A 21,101-nucleotide genomic window follows, 5' to 3' on the forward strand; every position below is an offset into this window, starting at 1 on the left:
GGTCCCACAAAAAAAAAAAAAAATTACCACCAAAAACACATTTTTGTCAACTTTCAAACTCCTCCCACCATGAATTTGGACTGAACCAGAGTTTACTCTATTGTAGAAGCCTTACTGTTCTTGACAATGACTTCTTTGGAATAGGGCCCGCAACCTTATGCTAGCCAGTGAGGCCTGAGAAAAGACTGCTGGGGCCGTTCAAGGGAAGGTTTACTTGTTCTTAGAAAGCATCTCTCCTTCTTGAAACTTGTCATGTTTATAAGTGACATGTGGCCCAGTTACCCCCACTGCATGGCTAGCCAAGCTGTAACCTGCACATGGGCAAGGCCGGTGCCCAGAGAATAGCAGAGCAAACACCCCTGGGTACTGTATGCAGATCCTATTCAACTTATAAAAGCCTTGGTGAGATAATGTGTCTGCTCATTGTTTAAGATTGTTGAGCCAAGGTTTTCTGGACATTACAGCACAAAACATGTAACTATCCAAGTAGGAAAATTAGGTTCCATGGATATTACCTTCCCCTCCTTTTTTTTTTTAAATTTAGGTAACATTATTTACAACACTGTATATGATTTAGTGAAATAGATTTACACCTCAGATGTATGTCACTTCACCATACCCACCACCAAAGCCCTTATCCCTTTCAGCCATAGGTCCCCCTCTCTCCTTTATTTCCACCCTCTCCCTCCCACCCAATCTAGTAGCCTCTTTGTCTATTTTCCACATAGGAGTAAAGAACATCTGGTATTTGTCTTTCTCCTTCTGAATTATTTCACTTAATATAGTCCTCTCCATTTCCATCCATGTTGTCACAAATGGCAAGAATTCATCTTTTCTTCTGAGTAGTATTCCATCAAGTAGACATACACCACATCTTAATCCACTGCTGTGTTTCTCAACACTTAGGATGGTTCTATAATTTGGCTTTTGTAAATATTGCTGCAGTGAACATAGAAGAGCATATATCCCTTTGAATATTACCTTTTTTGGCTGTTCCATGTGACCAATGGCAGAGTTAGGACTAGGACCTCCTATTTCTGATGCAATTGTTGGTGGTTCACAAAGAAAGCCCTGCTTTCCTACGTCCCTTCACCTGACAAATGTGGAGAAGGCCTTTCTGTGAGTTGGAGACTTACTGAGCAATTCTTGGCAGAGACTTGCTCCTGGCCTGACACTTAAACTTATCCCACTCTGTTACTTAATAGAACTGTGCACATAGTATCAGATTTCTGTATATATAAATGAATATTTCAGAGATAATTACCTTAGAATTACAAGTTAAATATTTTCACTATTACATTTTTTGAAACTTCATTCTATAATTGCAGCAAAATATTTCAAATTTCATTCCATGTGGTGAAGTAAATTACTTACCAGTGTCTAAAATTTAGGTTTATATGTATGTAATATTTTGTGTTTAAATATGATACATATCTTAGGCATGTAGTGTTTGGTTGCAAGAAATTTTTATGTGACCTCTCCAGTCAATCAAATCTCTAGTATCCACTGAACGTCTGATTTTTGACTTAGAGCTACTCTGTGAATGAGTTCATTTAATCCTCATAAGATTTCAGTGAGGTATTATTTTTGTCCTAGTTCTATATATGTAGAAACTGAAAGAAGCAGATCAAACTGTAACAGGATCTGCCCAGAATCACATAGATTGTGTGGGGGGAAGGCAGGCATTGTCCATGGTTAGTCCTATACTCCCTCTTGCTTGGGAAAGGGGTCTTTGTGGAGCCTGGACTTAATAGGGCAGGGAAAGGATGTGGTAGGTGATTTCTGGAGTTGAAGTCAAATTATTTATGTGGTCTAGGGACCAGCCAGAAGGCAGTAGGGACACAAGTCTGAACAAGAACATTTTTGCACCCAACACTAATAATAAAGGACTGATCACAAAAATCTGCAAAGAGCTGATGAGACTCAACAACAACAAAGAAAATAACCCAGTCAAAAAATGGGCAGAAGAGCTAAAAAGAAACTTCTCTGAAGAGGAAATGCAAATGGCCAACAGACATATGAAAAAATGTTCAACATCACTTGTAATCAGGGAAATGCAAATCAAAATTACCATGAGATACCATCTTACACCAGTGAGAATGGCACATATTAAAAAAACTAGCAACAACAAATGTTGGTGAGGTTGTGGAGAAAAAGGAACTCTCCTGCACTGTTGGTGGGAGTGCAAACTGGTCCAACCACTATGGAGAGCTGTGTGGAGATTTCTGGACCTACTAAACATAGAGCTTCCATATGATCCAGCAATTCCACTCCTAGGTATTTACCCAAAGGACACAGAAACATCAATTCCAAAGAGCACCTGCACCCCTATGTTTATAGCAGCACTATTTACAATAGCTAAGCTTTGGAAACAGCCCAAATGCCCAAAAATAGATGACTGGATCAAGAAGATGTGGTCCATATATACCATGGAATATTACTCAGCATTCAAAAAAGATAAACACATGCAATTTGCAGCAACATGGATGGCGCTGGAAGGGATCATGCTCAGCGAAATAAGCCAGAAAGAAAACAATAAATACCAGATGGTCTCACTCATAGCAGGAATCTAGAAAACTTAAATAAGGGATCAGGAAAATGAATAACTATAAGAAAGTGAAAATCAAAATCAACAAAAAACTATGAACCAGAGACACTTTTTGGGGGGTGGGGGCCGGGAGGGGAGGGATTGGGGTCAGAATGGGGCATGTGCAGTTGTATGGGGGAATATAAAAATAAAATTTATTATTTAAAAAAAATAAAATAAAAAAAAATCTAAGTACAAACTAGAAAATTTGGAGGTGGACATTAATAGAAAATCAATAAATAGTCAAAAAGAGCAAGCTCTAATTAACATTGCCACAGCTCAAAAAATATATCTGCCTTCACATTTCATGACTATAATCAGGGAAATATGGAATCTTACTCCTTCTAGCACCTGGATGGGGGGAGATGAATTTTTCAGGAACACAAGATTCCTTTTCTGAACACTTCTATTAAATATTATTCATTTGAAGCCAAAAAAAAAAAAAAAGAGCCAATGAAGGTCCCACACTACTCTTTTCATTTAGTCATACCCGCCACTAGGCACTCCCAGCTAGAGGTTAAAGTTTCTTTCAGGTCCAGAAGGGGATACATGAAAAAATAATATAACCATTTTGAAGAGACTAATAGTCTAAGATATACTACTGTGGGCTTCCACACCAGGTCATTCACACTGGCTAGATCAGAAACAGGGACTATGAACCAACACAGAGGTAGTAATAAAGAGGATGACTAATTGGCCAGAAACACATGACAATCTTGCTAATTTGTGTTGTGATCCCAGCCTATCATGGACATACTCATCATTTAGGACATAAATCCTAGACATCTCTGTTGACTTCATCCTGGTCAGATGCCAAGGGAGATGACTTGGGTAAATTTTCCTAAAGTTCTGATAGACCTAGTTTGGACACCTGAGAATGGCTAAGCAAACATCCAGTGGCTACATGAAAGTCAGCCCTTTTAATTTATAAACATTAAATGATTCAGGTGACAGCTGATTTTTTAGAGTTGTATACATTTCTGGAACTATTTATACTATCATTACTTAGCTTTTTACTGTTTAATTTTGCTGTGTGGGATTATTGCTGGTTCATGCAACCAACAAAATAGTTGGTAGTTTAAACTGATGCTGTGAGGTATCTGACATCCAAAGTGAAGTGCCAATGTAAGTGTAAATAGAGAACAGACAACTTGACACATTACTCTAACCTTTCATCCACATTTACAAAATAAAATGGACAATATGTGGAGGTATCAGAAAAGATTTAAGGAAGATTTTTTTTTTAGAGTCATTCATAGGAGTGAGGGTGCTACTAGTTAACACTAAGCTTGGGAAAAGGGCCTGTTAGGGTAGGACACAGGAGGGTTTTAGGAGAAAACACTAGGTGCTGTGAATAGTCACATGTCCTCTCAATGGCGTCACGATGGAGTGACATTCCTCTTGATGTCACACGTGGAGAGGAGGTTTTAAGGTACTGCTCTAAGAATGGGTTTCTACTCTTATCTCTGAAATCTCCAGGATGAGAGATGTCCGGCAATTAGCAAGAGGATAGATTAATTAATGAATCAAAAGTCATCAACCTAAAAGTGATCTTCACTTTTCATTTTATTGTGATTAGGTAAGGTACAAATGTTTTGCAAATAAGGTGTGGAGATGAAAATCAGACAGGCAGTTCCTATTCAAGAAGGCAGCCTAGAATGAGGGTTGGGCAGATCTCTGTGGAGGGAATCTCACAATACCACATTTCTATGAGCTGAAGAAGATTTATAAGAGCTGTCCTTTGGGGTGGAAGATGCATTAATTTTTAAATAAATTCAGAGTTTTAATTATTACATGGGTCTGGACATTTTAATATCAGTATTTACAGCTTCCTGTCCAAAGATAGGGAAAAAACTAACTTCCCAAATAAAAGCAGACAGGAGGAAACAAAATAATATTTTAATATTGTACCCCTCCAAGGGCCTCCCTGGTGGCACAGGCTGTTGAGCTCAGCGCTGTGAAGCTATCCGCAGCCTCTGCAGTGCCAGTTCAATCCCCGCCAGCTGCAGAGCAACCCACATGGTGCGGCAGACCTCTCCTGTCTCAACCGCTGCTCCCCTCAGCAGTGTATTTCATCAGTCTGCCTGTTCTGTTCCTTGCTCTGTCTCTGGTGAATCCTCTCATCCTCCTGCAATTCTGGCCTGTACCCTGGTTCTTGTATGCAGGAATAAATAAATCTTTAAAAAAATACCCCCAAAATGAGCGGCATATGTCCAACACAACTCTAGGCACTGCAGCATCAAATCAAATACCTGTTTTGAATAACCAAATGAACTACAGTATATATACTTACAAAATTTCATTGTCATGTTACTTTCTCAAAAGTTGAATTATTGAATTCATTAAATAGAAAGAATAGTCTCAATGACCAATAAAAGCAAACTCAATAAAATAAATGTCAACTGCTAATATCTAAGAGAACTGGTTTGTTTTCCATGTCTAATTCTGCTTTTTCCCATATCTTCCCTAAAAGCACCCTCTTTGCCTCTAGTAGCATCATTCTTTTTCTTATGTTTGGGTCTCATTTTTAGTATGAGTATAGTATGATTATGTCTGCTTAGCATATATCACATCTAAAATTTTAGTTAGACCTGAGGCAGGACCTAGGTATTATAAATAGCCCTTATTGATAGCCTCTTTTCCATCAGTGTCTTGGGATAATCTATCGCTGTGTAAACTTACTACATTTAAGTATCGTTGTAACAACATTGAAACAATGTTTTATTTCTATGAACCATCTGCAATTTCTCATTCAGTTGCTTGCTGACTATTTATTATTCTTTTAATTTCCCAGAGGATAATCATGGCAGTTGTCTATATTTTCCTAGTGATAAATCCCAGTGCTTGAATAACCTCATATTTGAACACATTACTTGTGTCTTTGTTAGTAGATTTCTTATCACAGTCTATTTCCGATGTTTGTTCAGTTGCTATTTTCCTTAATTAAGGAAGTCAGAAAATACATCTCTTTTGCTCTTCTTGCTGATTTAATTTGTAACTGACCTGGAAGTGAGATTTTTCTCTTTCATTACTAGGTGAAGAGCTTAATGTGCACTGTTATCACTAAATAGATTAGAATCTCAGGATTTGGGCGGTGAAAGTGGAATCTGTACGTCTAGAAAAGAAGGTGACATAAATGACAGATGTCAATGTGAGCATCAGAACTTGCATCTTCATTGGCCTCAATAAGAGTTTGCTAACAAGGAAGGGAGCCAGGAGCACAGGGAAAGTGTAGAAAGGAAACCAGGGCTCATTCAAGGGAAGGGACAGTTTATAGCTTTTAGGAAAAGGGAATGGCAGAAAAAGAGGGATGGGAAATTGGTAATAATTCAGATATACAATATAGACATTATGGAATTTATTTAAGAAAAGCTTGTGAAAATATTCTATGATTATTTTATGATTTTAAGATAAATATTCACTGTCATCCATTTTCAGGCTATCAGTAAAAGATTTAACATTTCAAATGGAAATAGAGCTTTTGTGGGAAAGAATAGGACACTGTACACGAGTTGTAATTACTCAGACTAGACAGGCAAGTAGAATTTGTTCCTGAAAGGACACTGTTCTCAGTTTATTTCAAGGGGCACAATGGTCTAATGGAAAGGGGGAGGGCAGGAATCTTGTGACTGCCCTGCTGCAAATGATAAAAAAATAACAAAACTACTGGTTAAATTACTGGTTAAATTAAACATTTTTGAGCCTCAACTACCTTAGATGGGAGGTGAGTAATTTGGTATAAGTAATCTGTAATAATTTGCTTATATCTTCATTTCAAGAAAAATGGTTTTTGAGACCTTATAAGGAAAGATTGCAGTTCTTTATCAAGGACTGCACCATGCGTTACAAGAAGTTCTGTTAGAACTCTATAAATACAGAGAACTCAGAAAAGAACACACGCACAATGGTGCTGCAATGTAAGTTTATTCAGATCATGCAAATCATTTGCATCTTACAGCTTACAGCAGATAAGACTGTTAGTCAGATCTGCAGCTCTGCCACATCTATCATTTGTAGCCCTACAAATGGATTATTTCACAGTGTTACCATCTTGTGCAATGTGACAGGACTCAAGCTTTGCATAATTTCTCTATGGAAACATTTCTTACTGAGTTCAAAAGTTGATGACTTATTCATTCCTTAGCTTTTTTTCTCCTTTCATGTTATTAACAATGAAGAATATCCTTTAATTTCAATCTATTTAATTATTTCCTCATGTTTAGAGTCCAGTTCAACATTTTTGGCAGAGTATCACACAGGTATTGCCTCTGTCTCCCATCAGGAGGACAGGATGCAGCCTGGCTCTATATTTTCCTCCTTGTCTTGTTTATCTTCTTTCTCACTATTAGAATACAAGCTCTATGAAAGCTGGGACTGTGTCTCTTTCATTCACTTTTTTATCCCTAGATCTTATGCCTAGATTTTACCCCTAGATCTTAGAAAATATTTATTAAATAGGTAAGTCCACAGTAAGTCTGCAACCCTATAGAACAGCTGATCACCCCAGCTGGCTGTTCAGCAGTGTCAGGCAGCAGGCCCACCAACCCTCCACCCATACTCCAAGATGACGGAGAGGTCCCAGAATGGAAAACTGTCTCAGAATATGGCATATCCATTTAGACAAACATTGTTGATCATGTGTCTATAGGTATATATATTATATGTATGTAAAACACTACATACATGTACTACTGTTGTAATCTTTTGGGTTCATTGTAAATATATGCTATATTTTTTTTTTTTGAGTGTGTTACAGCTAGAAGTTATACTGTTTTCTTTCCACATTCCAGTTGTTTATCTTCCCTTTTCCTAGTGGAGTATGCAAAGTTTTCTTTTGGAGATCACTATTTTTACCTTTTCTTGAGCAAAGATGTGTTTAATGTGTTGAATGTTCACAGGGGTCTCTTCCTTGATTTTGGGAGAGACCCTAAATATTTTAGTTGGTCTGGAAAATCATATGCTGTGTGTCCTGTCAACCCCCAGCTGTACAATTTAAGGCCTTCTTAAGAGACTCTTAAAAGTTGTTCAAAGTTGATAACATTTAAGAAAGATTCTCTGAATCTCAATTTTTGACTTCCTGATGTTTAGCCAAGAAATTTCTTTAGTTCTTGAAAAATGGTAAATTCTCAGAGGATAGCCCTTCCAAATCAGGCCTTAATGATGCAGCTCAGAATGTTACTCGGAATCTGAATCATCTAGCACTCCTTTGAAAATCAGTCCCATAATTATCTGAAGGACTCCTTTAATTAAATCCATGTTTCAGGATACTTAATCCAAACTGAAACATTCCAGAAGTGTACTTACTGAAAATAATATATTGTGACTGTTTAAACCCCTGGTGCTTTAAATCAGCTACACTTTTGTGGGTCCTCCAAAATCAGGGTCTTTGTTCTAAATGCAAATCTCATTTAAGGTTAACTTCCTTACATGTAATATTGATTAATGTCATTGCTTCTTTACAAAATCCTTTTGCATGTATGTTCATATGAATCCCCCCTCTCTTATTAAATACCATGAAATTATGTTTGTCTTTGAATCTTCAGCAATGTGCAATTTCAATGTGTTTGAAAACCAGTTCAGTGATTTAGGGCATGGTTGCTTAATGAATAATCAAATCACTTTTGAAGGTATAATGACCAAGGCTTCCAGAAAGGCTAAGTACTTTGTTGTAAAACACAGACTTTGTGGGAAAGTAGAATTTTGCTTCATCTCCTGAATCACATGTCCTTCAGTATTCCCAGTGTTATTTATAGTGGTTGGGTGTTCAGTGAATGTATCATGTCATTTGTTTAGATTACAAAGATGTTTCTTAATATTTTTCTACATAACAATTTTAGAATGAAAAAAGACAGCTTAACATTTTGAGATTTCAAAAGGCATCAACGATATACTATTTATTTGAAATGAGTGTATAACTCCTAAGGGGAAAGGTTCAGTCAGTATTATAAATTATACTTGGAAAATGTTATTAGAGAACATTTAAGATATTTTAGAAATACTTCCTGCTCGATCTTTTATTTGGGACATGTTGTCATTTTCCCTGTGAGTCTGTGAGTGATTAAAGGTCTTTTGGCTCATCTCATTAGACAGAAATTGTTGACTCTATAGGCAAGACATTTTAAAAGACAGATGTCCAGAGATTCATAAGCACTAAGTGAAAAAGAAACCATGAATTAAAGAGCAACAGACACACATTCACACAGACACACACTTTTCACATGGAACCAGCAGCTGTGGTCATTGGCGTCTGCTCTGGATGTGCAGCATTAAACTTCATGGTTTTCTAAACATCTCAGGTACCATTTTATACCATTCAGTTGTATCCAGCTTTCCATTATTGTTGGCAGGACATTCTTTGGAATGTCTGCTCTACTCAGGGAGATGATCTAGTGCCAATCTCTAATGGAGAAAGAGACAAGAAAGAATCTATAGTTTAAATTAAAAAAAAAAAACAGAATATAATAAAACTGTCAGGGAGGCAAATGCCCCTAAAACCATCCTATCCTGAACAAAAGTCAATTTCAGAAGGACACAGCTTTTTGAAAACATTTTAAAATTCTTGCTGTGTGATTGGGTCCACTAAGAAAGGATACCTTCCCTTAGCCTCAGTCAGAAGTTACTTGAATTACTAAATCAGTAAAACATCTTAGAGATATCTAAGCGTGTACTTTTAAAATTAAAAACTGGCTTTGCTCAAAGTAACTGAGACAGAAATGAGTCTTGGATTTATTTTCCATTGAAGCACCTTCTTGGGGTACAACCACACATAGAGGGATTTTGACCCAATAAATTGTCTAACTCATTCAAGGGGTGATATTTTGGACATGGTTCATGGCACCTTTTAAAGGCAGCTTTTACTGTTCTGTCTAGACTTATGTTCCCAGGTCATCACACAGCCTTATGATACTGTTTGTTGGTTGAAATCTGAGAAGAGGTGAGGAAATTCAAATGAAAGCCTCACCCTCTTTAGTGAAGTGCCTCAGAGTAGAGAATTTTTTCAGAAAATACCGTGCTAAGACTTTTGGCTCTTATGTTCAGCCAAAATGAACTTCCTTTAAAGCCAGGACTACCCCTGTAGTCTGATAATATATTTTGAAATCTAGGGGGGGAAATTATATGCTAAAATTATCACCTTTCATGATTGAAATATAGAATGGTGACACAGGTCATTTAATAAAAATATATCTCAATTTTCAGACCTCTTTTGTAAAACATGTATTTGGTAGTATTAAAATCTTTTCATCCTGGCTATATTTTCACTTAATATTAAGAGCAACCTTGTAAAACATGTGTCACTCTATGGGATACTTCAGATACTAACAATAAGTAGTTGTGTCTCCTGACACATGGTGTCCTGTCACTTGGTGACCAAGATTGAGCCCTTTAAGGTTCTCCTACCAGAACCTGAGGCTCTATCTGAGCAATGTGTCTCTAACACAGTGATACTCACTCTGTGCAACTAAGGAATTAGGAAGTTGAAACTTGAGGTTTACTTTTTGTGAGTCTTAATCCAAGCCTAACAGATTTGAACATGAAAAGCGAAATATAAATGAAAAAATGTCAGTCCTTTGAGAACAATTCCATTGAAGTTGTTTCCTGGAATTTAAAACAAACACCTATTATCTATATTATGCACATGGTTCATGTACTTTGCTTTTTGTCTACTTTAATCCTTGCTTCAACCTGGTGTTGCATATGAGTATACTTAATCTAAGAGTTGTTAGGTAGCTTGGCCAAGAGCATCCAGCTTCTAAGTGCTGGGTAAAGACTAGAACACAAACAGAACTGACTATAAAATTCATGATTTTTGAACCATGGTGTCAGTTGCCTATGCAATGTTTTTAGTCTTTTCATTGACATTACTATCAGTGTTCAAAAAACTATCTCCAAATGAGGTGCTTCTTCAATGCTAAAAGTGTATACAAAATGATATGCTCATATAGGTACATATTAATTTCTTCTGGAGACATGGAGCCTAATTCCCATTAGATTCTTGAGTTTATCTGTGGCTCAGTAATTGTTAAGGAACCCAATAAAACAGTGTTTTAGTAACTTGCTGTGAGTATCTCCACTCCTTTAAATAAATAATCAAATATATCATTAAGAACTTTTTAATAACATGTAGGTGGTATGCAAATTACACATTGACATGTGTATGTGAAAAGCATGATTTGTTACTACTTCTATTTATATAAATAACATTTTATGCATTTTTGGAATTACAGTGTTTTCCAATTTTAGATTTAGGTTATGTCATTTTAGAAACTAGGAGGCGACAGCTTTCCTGCCCACCTTTTTCTATGCAGCTGTCCCTTTTAACAGACCTGTCCCTTTCAGAGGCAGCTCTTTCTGCCCACTTGTGTCTGCCGTCTTTCCTTTCCTTTTTAAAAAAAAAAAACTTGGTCTTTTTGAATATATATATTTTTAAAAAGAAACTAGAAGGAAACTACTGTGTTCCAAATTAGAAGTGATACAAAATATGTGATTTATGTACAGAATGCTACTTGGAAAATATATTTTCCCATGTTGTGTATATTAGTATAAGGGGAAAACATGATTCTCCTGTAGGGAGGCATAGCACTGCACAGAAGGGAAAACTCATGAAACCCAAGGAAACAAGTGGTAAATCAAGTGACTGTGTGAGAAGCCAGATGTATCAAAGGTAGTATTTCTTCTGCAAAGAAAATTAGGGATAAAATAAAATTGAATAGTGCCTTGATAAATGTAGGAAGAATTATAATTGAAGCTTATTAAGAGTAATAAAACACTGCTTTTATGATTTGCCAGTATGGCATTTTATCACATTTCTTGTTCTAATCAATTTATAACTATAAGTCATATATCCTTCTCATTGAGGTCATGATTCCTTTTCTTTTATGTACCTTCAAATTCTCCTTTTATCTGCATACATAAACATGATCTAATCTTACTCATCATATAATCTTTACCTTAATAGGTCTTTAAGATATTGACCTCTTTTTTGGGCCTCCCCTTGTGGCGCAGCAGTTAAGTGCCTGGCTGCCAGGCTGCCCGCAGCCTCTGCAGCACCGGTTCATTCCCCGGCTGCCGGTGAGGATCCCACAAAAAAAAAAAAAAAAAAAAAAGAAGAAGAAAAAAGATTGACTTTTTTTCCTTTCTTTCATATATCCATTATGAGCCTTATTATCTCAATATCAATGTTCCTTCTATTGTCAATATTCAGACCTTGTCTTAAAGAGTAGCTCAGAAGCATTTTACACTATTAAAGCTATGCTTCTTAAAGTTCTCTTTTCATTTTTTTTGTTTGTTTTATTGTTTGTTTTTGTTTTTGTAGCTCTGTTGTTTCATGATATGCCTCAACTTTGGTCTTGGTTCCATTTTAGCCTCTCTTATGGACTCTTTTGACGAGTCCTTTAATGTTGTGCCCAAGATTTTGCCGCTAATTTTTGTCTTCTCTCATTCTGTTTCTTTACTCCCCCACCCTCACGTCATTGCAAACATTGGTTTCAACTACCACCTCAAATTTAAACACTTTAGACAAAAGTCTTTCCTGTCTGAACTTAGATATAAGTATTCTCAATAAAAGCAAAATATACTTGGTAGCATATAAAAAGGGCAATATATCATAATCATGTAGCGTTTATTCTAAAAATCCAAGGTTTGCTTAGCTTTAAAAAAATCAATATAATTTTTCATATTAAGAACATTATGGTCCTATGACCATAACAATAAATGCTGCTTGGAAGCATATTTGACAAAATTTAATAGCCATTCATGTTAAAAACTCTCAGCAAACTAAGAAAGGAACTTTATATGAGGATATCTTTTGTCTAACTACAGTAATCATTTCACTGTGCATAGCAAATCATAATGTTATATAACCTTACATGTACACACATTTTATTTAAAACATTTAAAAACCCAAAATATATATCAAGCAAATAGGTAGAAATGCATTTTATTTTAAATTTTAAAATCGTGATAATAATAATAATCGTGATTATTTTTTTCATATAATAATTGGCCAATTTCATTTCTCTTATGAAATGCCTTCTTGTACACTTTTGTTAATAATTATCTCATCTTTGTCTTCCTGACTTATGGAAGCTCTGAGCTCAGGCCCCTTTTTTCGTGAAGAAAAGACTGAAATTTTTCTCAACCTGAAAAAAAGACATCTGTGAAAAACTTAAAGTTAGCATCATAATGATTAGTAAAAGACAAAACAATGTTTTCTTATAAAATCAGGAAGTGGCAATAGGTTTGTTCTCTAGACTTGTATTTAATGTTGTATTGTAGATGCTAGTTAATATAATAAAGCAGGACAAAGAAGTAAAAGACATACAGACTGGAAAATATGCTTATGTAGATAGCTCAGAATTTACCAAAAAAAAAACCCCAAAACCTAAACAACAACCCTACTCTATTATGAAGTGCCAAGAATAAAGAAGTCAATTTTGAAAATGAAGGACAAAGTTAGAGAACTTATACTACTTAGTTTTAAGATTTATAAAACTGTAGTTTTCAAGAAAGAGTAGTTTTGGTGTTAAAATGGTCATATAGATTAATAGAACTGAAGACTAAGTTTGGAAAGAGCTCTGCCTGTAGGCTTTTTTTTTTTAATTTTTTGTAAAAGATTCCAATGTAATTCAAAGGAGGAGATATTCTCAACTAACGATGCTGGAAATGAATATCCATTTTGGAAAAACAATGGTTGAGTTTTACCTCATACCATACTTAAAAATAACTCAGAATGAATCTATACCTAAACATTTCTGCAAAGTTAACCTCTCTTCAAAATGCTGAGTGTTTTTGAAGATAGGTCAGTTTTGAATATGACCGACCTAAGCTTCTCACTCTCAGAAGAGAATAAAGATGATGTGTGACATTTTCTTTTTGGTTCTTTTGTTCAAGATATTTCTGAACCCAACCACCACATGATAGGGAATACCAGGTTACACTTAGGTGTTCGGACCAGTGATTCCAACTGAGACCATGTCAGCCACCAGACGGGTTTTCTTATGAGTTGAGGAATTTGCAAGTAGGTTTGTCCTCTAGACTGTTATTCATGATTGTATAGTAGAGCCTACTTAGAATATAATATGTGGAAAAATGTACAATTGTGGTACAACTCATTTAAACTCAGTATTCTCAAATATAGATAAAGTATTCTCTTTATTGCATACAGGGAATTGTTAAGTGTGAGTGAAAGAGTATTTTGTTTTCTCCAGAGAACAACTACATATTAATAAAAATGTTAATATGATCTTTATATAAATGGCCTGGAATAGGGTTTCTATCCCTGATGACATCCCATTCTCTAGAGCATATCCCTCTACTATAAACCTCACTTAAAGGACTAATTTACATAGTTCATGGACCAGAATTTCTTTAGAGAATTGTGAGAACCTCTTATAAAAGCTGGGCAAAAAATTCAAATCAATTCCAAATGTTTCATGCTTCCCTTCATGTTTATCTTAAATTTTTTATTCATTACCGAAAAGAATTGACTGTGTATATACAAGAAATAGTTCTTTACGTGACTACATTTTAAAATATGTGCACATTGTGACTATTGACAGGCTAGTCTAATGGCATTTTGAATTATGTTTTTTATTACATACTATTAGTAAGAAGTGCTTAAGTTTACTTTCCATTATTACAGAGCTAGATATTTCATGCTGTCCCTTGTTAACACATGTAACAATGCTTACTTTTCTAGGGATAGAGATGAATGTTTTTAGTAAGATGAAAACTATAAATTATGTTTACAGAAAACTGGAGATAAAGATAAAGTTGACAGTTTTTACCCTTTACCCATCCCAGAAATTTTGGAGAAGTGAAACATTTGCATTAGTTGAACAGTCATTCAAGTGGAATATTTGTAGGATGGTTCCCTATACAAACCAGAATCTTCAGAAAGAGAGGCCAGATTAAAAGAAATGTAGTACTGTTTATGGGTTGGTGACACATAAAAACCACTAATTCCATTTATCTAAAATGTGTTTTCCCCAATTAGCTTTTGTTTTGGCATCTTACATATTTTACAATATGCACTTGTACATGTGCTATAAATCTAGAATTTATACTCTCTCACTCTTGCAAATTTAATTGGTTACTACCTTGTTAATTTTATCTCTGAAATCAGTCTTGAATTCATCTCTTCATTTTCAAGCTCCCCCTTTTTCTTCTGAATTACTGTAAAATTATTCTGAGTAAATGCTCACTCTATAATACTCTGGATATCTGGCTGATAATTTAGTCTATTGCAATGATCTTTCTTAAAGGCAGATTGGATATGGCACTTACCAAATTAGAATATTAATAGTCACATTTCAAAGACTAATCTATAATCCCTGAACTGGATAATCATCATAATCATAAGAGTTAATGAAATTCATATATTCATAGTGTCTGGATTGGGATCTGGAAGTTTGCATTTTCAATAGTTTCTCAGTTGATTGTGATAGTCACCCTCCATCAAAGTGTAGGGAACAGTGAACTATAGAGTGAAGGGTGAATTCCTTGGCATTGTGCCCTAAGTCTTTCACAATATAGACCCTGATTGCCTTTGTTTCTCCTATCCACCATTAACTCCAAGAGGGAGGTGCTCCAGCTACACTGAACTATTTTCAAGGTCCTTTCACTTCAAGGAATTTTAAGCCTTCATTGATATGGTTTTCTGTGTCTACTATGCCCTCTCCATAGTACCCACCTTGTGAAATGTATAGCTTAAGACTCAACTCAAGCATCAAGCTTTCTAGAAAACTGTTCTCTATATCTCCAAGCAGGAGTGAGCATTTTAGCTTGTACATACCCTCAATGTAACACTTACCACAACATGAAAATTGAGAAATAGCAAACTCTAAAATCTATACTTTCTACAAATTCACTATTTTTCCACTAATTTTCCTCCTCCTCCTCCTCCTCCTCCTACACACACACACACACACACACACACACACACTTTATATAAGAACGTTCATGAGTTCTACTTTGGCAAATGAATTTCTTTGAAAACACTCTTCATCCTTCTCTATTATGTCTTATGCCTGATAATGTTGACCTTTATGTTCTGTATCCCAGAGATCCCTTGGTTTGGTTAGTGGGAGGCAAAAATAGGTAATTAGAGTGAGGGAAAGGAAATAAGGTCGAGGTATTTATTCCCTGGGACCCACGCATCCATTGCCTGTGTCCCTATATTAAAGCCTGTAGCTCTTGCCAGGCATCTTACGACATGTTTTTGGGGGCTTTTTTACAACTTCCTCTGACTCTTCTGAGGGCACGTGGCAGCTTGGTAGCTGAGATTCAGCACAGAGTGTGCGGCTAGTGCTGTCACGCTCTAAAGGGTTTTTCTACTTGCTGTTTAATGCTATATAGTTGCCCTCTTATAATTCTTTTCTTTTCTTTTTTTTGTGGGACCCTCACTGGCCGCTGGGGAACGAACCGGTGCTGCAGAGGCTGCAGGCAGCCTCGCAGCCCAGCACTCAACCGCTGCGCCACCAGGGGAGGCCCGCCCTCTTATAATTCTTAATAATCTTATTTATGTCCCCACATTTCCATTTTGCAGTGGCCCCCACAATCATATAGCTGCTCCTGCCGAGCGCCCTGGGTTCTGTTTGTCACATGGAGTAAGAGGTGTGGCTTTGCAGCTACACATGGTGCCTTGTTTGAGTTGGTATTCCTGCATGAGTCAAAACTACTAGAAGGGCACACTCTCTGTGTAAAAAAGACTAGGGAAAAAATCCATTCCCAGGAGACATAAAGGAAATCTTTTATTTCAGTCTGGACTCTGGGTGGAAAATAATAAAATTTTCCTTGATATATATTTAAAAGGTAGGCATGCTCATGCTGATTTAGGGGCTCAAGAAATTTATTCAGTCATACCAGAGTGGCAAGGCAGGAACTAACGGCAAGTGATAGATGCAACAAAAGCCCTAGCTCAGAACTGGTAGGATTTCAATAGGGAGAACCCAGACATTCAAACATGAGCTTACAATCCAAGATTATAATAAACAATACATAAGAATAAGTTAAAATAGAACAGAGTAAAATAAAAGAACAACAAATAGGCAAAACAGTGCATAAGAACATCAAGTGTTAAAATATCATGTCCAGAATAAAAGTTACATTTGAGTTGTTTAAATACATGAAAATGGCATAAGAATCTGAACAAGGATAATAAAACAAGTGAAGTTTGCAAGGCAAGAAATAAAATTTTCACAGATAAAAATATACCATGAATTTAGAAAATTAAAATGTAACTCTTGGAGGGGTAAGCTGAAGACAGAATTGTTACAGTAGAATTCAGAGCTTTACTTATTAATTTGAAAGGAGATAAAGATGGGGAGTATAAAAGTGTGCTAAGCAATATGCAGGAGAAAATGAGAAGTTTTAATATTTGTCTACTTGGAGTTCCAGGAAACAGAATAGAGAGAATATGGGAGAGTCACTTTCCTTTTTCTTCTTTTTTTTAAGATTTATTTATTTATTCGTCTATTTATTTATATGTACAAGCACTGGGTACAGTCAGAAGCGCGGGAGGGTTAGAGAATTCACCAGAGCCAGAGCAGGGAGCAGAGCAGGCAGAAGGACCAAAGGACACTGCTGAGGGGAGCAACGGGCGGCAGGAGAGGTCTGCGCGCCATGTGGGACCCTCGCCGGTGGCCGGGGAGCAGCCGGGGATTGAACCGGCACTGCAGAGGCTGCGGGCAGCTTCGCAACCCAGCGCTCAACCGCTGCGCCACCGGGGAGGCCCTCCTTTTTTTTTTTTTTAAGATTTATTTATTTATTTATACAAGCACTGGGTACAGTCAGACGTGTGGGAGGATGAGAGAATTCACCGGAGCCAGAGCTGGGAACAGAACAGGCAGACTAACGAAATACACTGCTGAGGGGATATGTAAGACTTTAATAAGTCTTGTAATACTAATAATGTGACTGAGAAGTGTATGTGTATTTAACTCCCTTCACATTTTTCTTAAGACACAAGATAATATTCATTCAGTCATCTATCTATTCTTTCAAAAAGCAGAAACACCTGTTAGGTTTTACTTCTTGTACTGATTAAGAATACAATATCTTTAGAACTATTTTCTGTAGCATAACCCCAATAAAAATAAAATGCAAATACTGGTGATTGGCCCAGTGCATATCATACTATAGTTATTGACATTATGTTCTGCCAAATTATGTTTCTAAGAAACTGTAGTTCCCAGCCTAGCAATGAGCTCCCCACCCTAACTCCACAGCATTTTACTGTGGATCTATGGATTAAGAAGAAATAAGAGTGCAAACACAGCAGGAAAAAAGTTTCTCAAATATGGACTTAACTCAGGAGTCAGATTGTAATTCTGTGCCATTGGATGGGCTTCCTCTTGTCTTTCTGGATAGCTCTCCATATGTCTCCAATTTGAAACAAAGCCACTCCCAACAGGAGCTCTACCTCAAAGAAGCCTGAGAAATGGCTCAGTGTCAGAGTATTCAGGGAACTTAAAGTACATTTGCTCTGACAGGATCTTGAACACCTGCAGTTATTTCAAAGGAATTTTGATCCAACAATAATTCACATAATTTATCATCTGGAGATGCCAAAAATACTTTGAAAAACTGAACTGTAGTTAGCAAAAAAAAAAAAAAAAATGATGGTGGGTGGCAGTTTTTCACATAGGATGTTTTTAAGAGGAATCATTAAATTCTTATTTTTTTTTTCCTCTGCAGTCTTTGTTTCCTTGGAGTTGAAGCATTGACTGTTGATTTATTTTTGGAACTTTATTGTGTGTTTACAGTTAACACATAGAAAGGGACTTTAATTTTATTTCAAAGAGTTTGGGTTTTGAATTTTGTCTCCATCTCAAGTGAGATAATTGGAGTTACTATAGTAATATTGAGAATTTTTAGAAATTCCATGATTTTCCTCCTAAAGATTTACACTGAGATTTGAAAATATGTAATGAATATTTGAAAAACATGTTTAATCAGAAAGAATAGGATTTGCATGCTTTACCGTACCAGTCATAAAACAAATGTCTTTCATCCAATGTAAGGGCTCTGAGCTAGCCAGAGCAAAAAGGATACTGTTGTCATTCCTTTGTGAGAACAATCAGAAGTGCTAGGGAAAAATATCTGTGGGTAGAAAAGGGGCAGTCTGGACATTGTAGATTATAGAAAACCAACTGAGAGAAATTAGAGAACTGTTGGATCTATTCAGCATTCAAAATGAGCAAGAGAATTAATGCTTTCATAAGCAGATGAATGTAAAATGGAGTTGACTGGAACAAATCTATAAAAAGACTCCAAGTCATCATTTTCAAAAAGTTAATTAGAAAGTGTGCTTATAAAAGTTAATGTCTTCTAAAGTTGTTTAATGGGTCTCTTTTTATTAAATAGAGATACTAAAATTGAGAGAAGGCAGTTGTGTGCTATCATTTGAATGAATATGCCTTTAAAGCAAAAAAGTGAGGTGTTTACCTAGTCCTTTTGAAACTGCCCATTGCTGAGATACATTTGATTTCTCCACTGCGCTGGTCCTCAGTGGAAACTGCTGGACACCACATTGTAGCTTTCAGAGTGGCAAAGGTTGAGTTTCTCAGTGAAATACAAACCTATACATTCTCCAGTTCTTCCTATTTAATAGAAATGTTGCATCATAACAGCAGAATTACCAAAAAAACACTGTCCTTTTAGTCGGGTCCAATATCTGGCTCATATTTCTGATTCTTCATCTTGAATAACCTCATCTTTCATTATTTGCTTGAAATAGTTAGGATTCAAAGGGGGCTTTTAGCTATCTTCTAAGGTAGATTCACTAAGGGTGTGTGGTTGTGCAAAAATAAAGCACCCATTTTCAAATTGGATCAAATTGCCATAGAAATTATTGCCAACATCATTTTCATTTAGTTCTTCCAAACCTCAAGATTTGGCTTTCCTGCCTGGAAAAAATATAATTACATGGACCATGCGTTTGAGAGATTTTGCTCTGCACCTCAAAAAACCAAGTTACACCCATAGACTTGAATGAAAGAGCATGGATGTTCTAAACAGATCTCTCTTCCAAATGTTAGGGGAATTAGGCATTGAAACATTGAAGCAATATATTTAAATAAACATTTTTTTCTTCAGTGTTTTTTTTTTTTTAAGACCAGATTGATTGACCTAGCAGAAAGCAGAATTGAAGAATGTTGTGGTTTTACTTGGGAGGTGGGTTCAAAAGCTTTTTGCTGTTACATACTATGGATAATTTTTATTTTATTTTCTGATGGAAAAGTAGACATCCTGATTAACCCTGTTAGCAAAAACCCAATCCAGCTTTTCAAATCGTTACTATTGAATCAAGTGCTCTAGTTAATCTTCAGTTTTCTGGCTTCAGAAAAAAGACACCATGTCCATTCTGAAATGGAACAAAGTTTAAACACAGCTTTCTCTTCTGCTCCTGGGTGGTTTGACACAATTCTAAACTAAAGACTTGTGCTCTCACAGCATGACCAAGATTACCTCCCCCTCTCCTGCTGTTTCTTTATGGTGGCCCTTGATTGCAAACCTGCTATTACAGCCTTCTGGAATCCTTAACCCTTTCAAAGGAGCTTTTCTTTCTTCTTTCTGACTTTGCTCCCTGTTTCAGTGATGCACCTCAGAACCTGTGAATTTTTGTAGACCTGTCATTTCACCATAAAATTCATAGGTTCCACGATGCTACGGTGAAGGTTAACACATTTTTACTTTTGTTTTTTATTTTTGTATGTGTTTATTTATTTATTTTAATTTGCTGACATTTCAAATGTGTTTTTAGATCTGTCTTACTAGAGCTTATGAAGAAAAAGAGTGTTGGTAAAGAACATGGGGTATGTGGCCAGACTACTATTTGGGGTATAAAGCTGAGCATGTTTTATTAGCTACCTGACTTTCAGAATATTCTGACTTCTCTGATTATTTTTCTCATCTGAAAAGGAGGTGAGAATGAAAACTGCCTCAGAAAGTTGTAGAGATTCAATGAATCAATGTGTATAAAGAACTAAGAATTGTGCTTGGCACATATGAGCTCAACAAATCCAAGCTTTTAATGACTCAAGATATGGGAAAGAGTAAACTTTACAAAATTTAAATGATTCTCAGAATATTGTTAGTGATTGAGTTATACTGTTTAGCCACATTGGTGTATGTCATTAAAGGCTTTAGATACAAGGGAGTTAAGTTTCTTTAAATATATGGCAGAAATAGAATTTTTTAACTTTATTTCAGTCTAGGAGTAGGTAAAACAGACCTATTATAAAATCATTCACCATATGGAAGTTAGTTGTTTGTTTTTTTTTTCCCCCCTAGCTGTAGATATGGAATGGGAGTGTTCAGTCCTGGCAATATCCAATCACACTCACTATGCAGGCAAATAGCTTTGTGCTGCCCCATAGTGGCAGCTGATGTCAGTGCAATAAAATTTTGCAAGACGTCTCCCTGCTGGTAGCAAGTGGGACTCCCTGAAAATACATTGAAGAGAAGCTACAAACGTAAACAAACTATTCTAGCTTATTGGTAAAAACCAGTG

Source organism: Talpa europaea, assembly GCF_964194135.1.
Source record: "Talpa europaea genome assembly, chromosome: 13".
In the NCBI taxonomy this organism is placed as follows: Eukaryota; Metazoa; Chordata; class Mammalia; order Eulipotyphla; family Talpidae; genus Talpa; species Talpa europaea.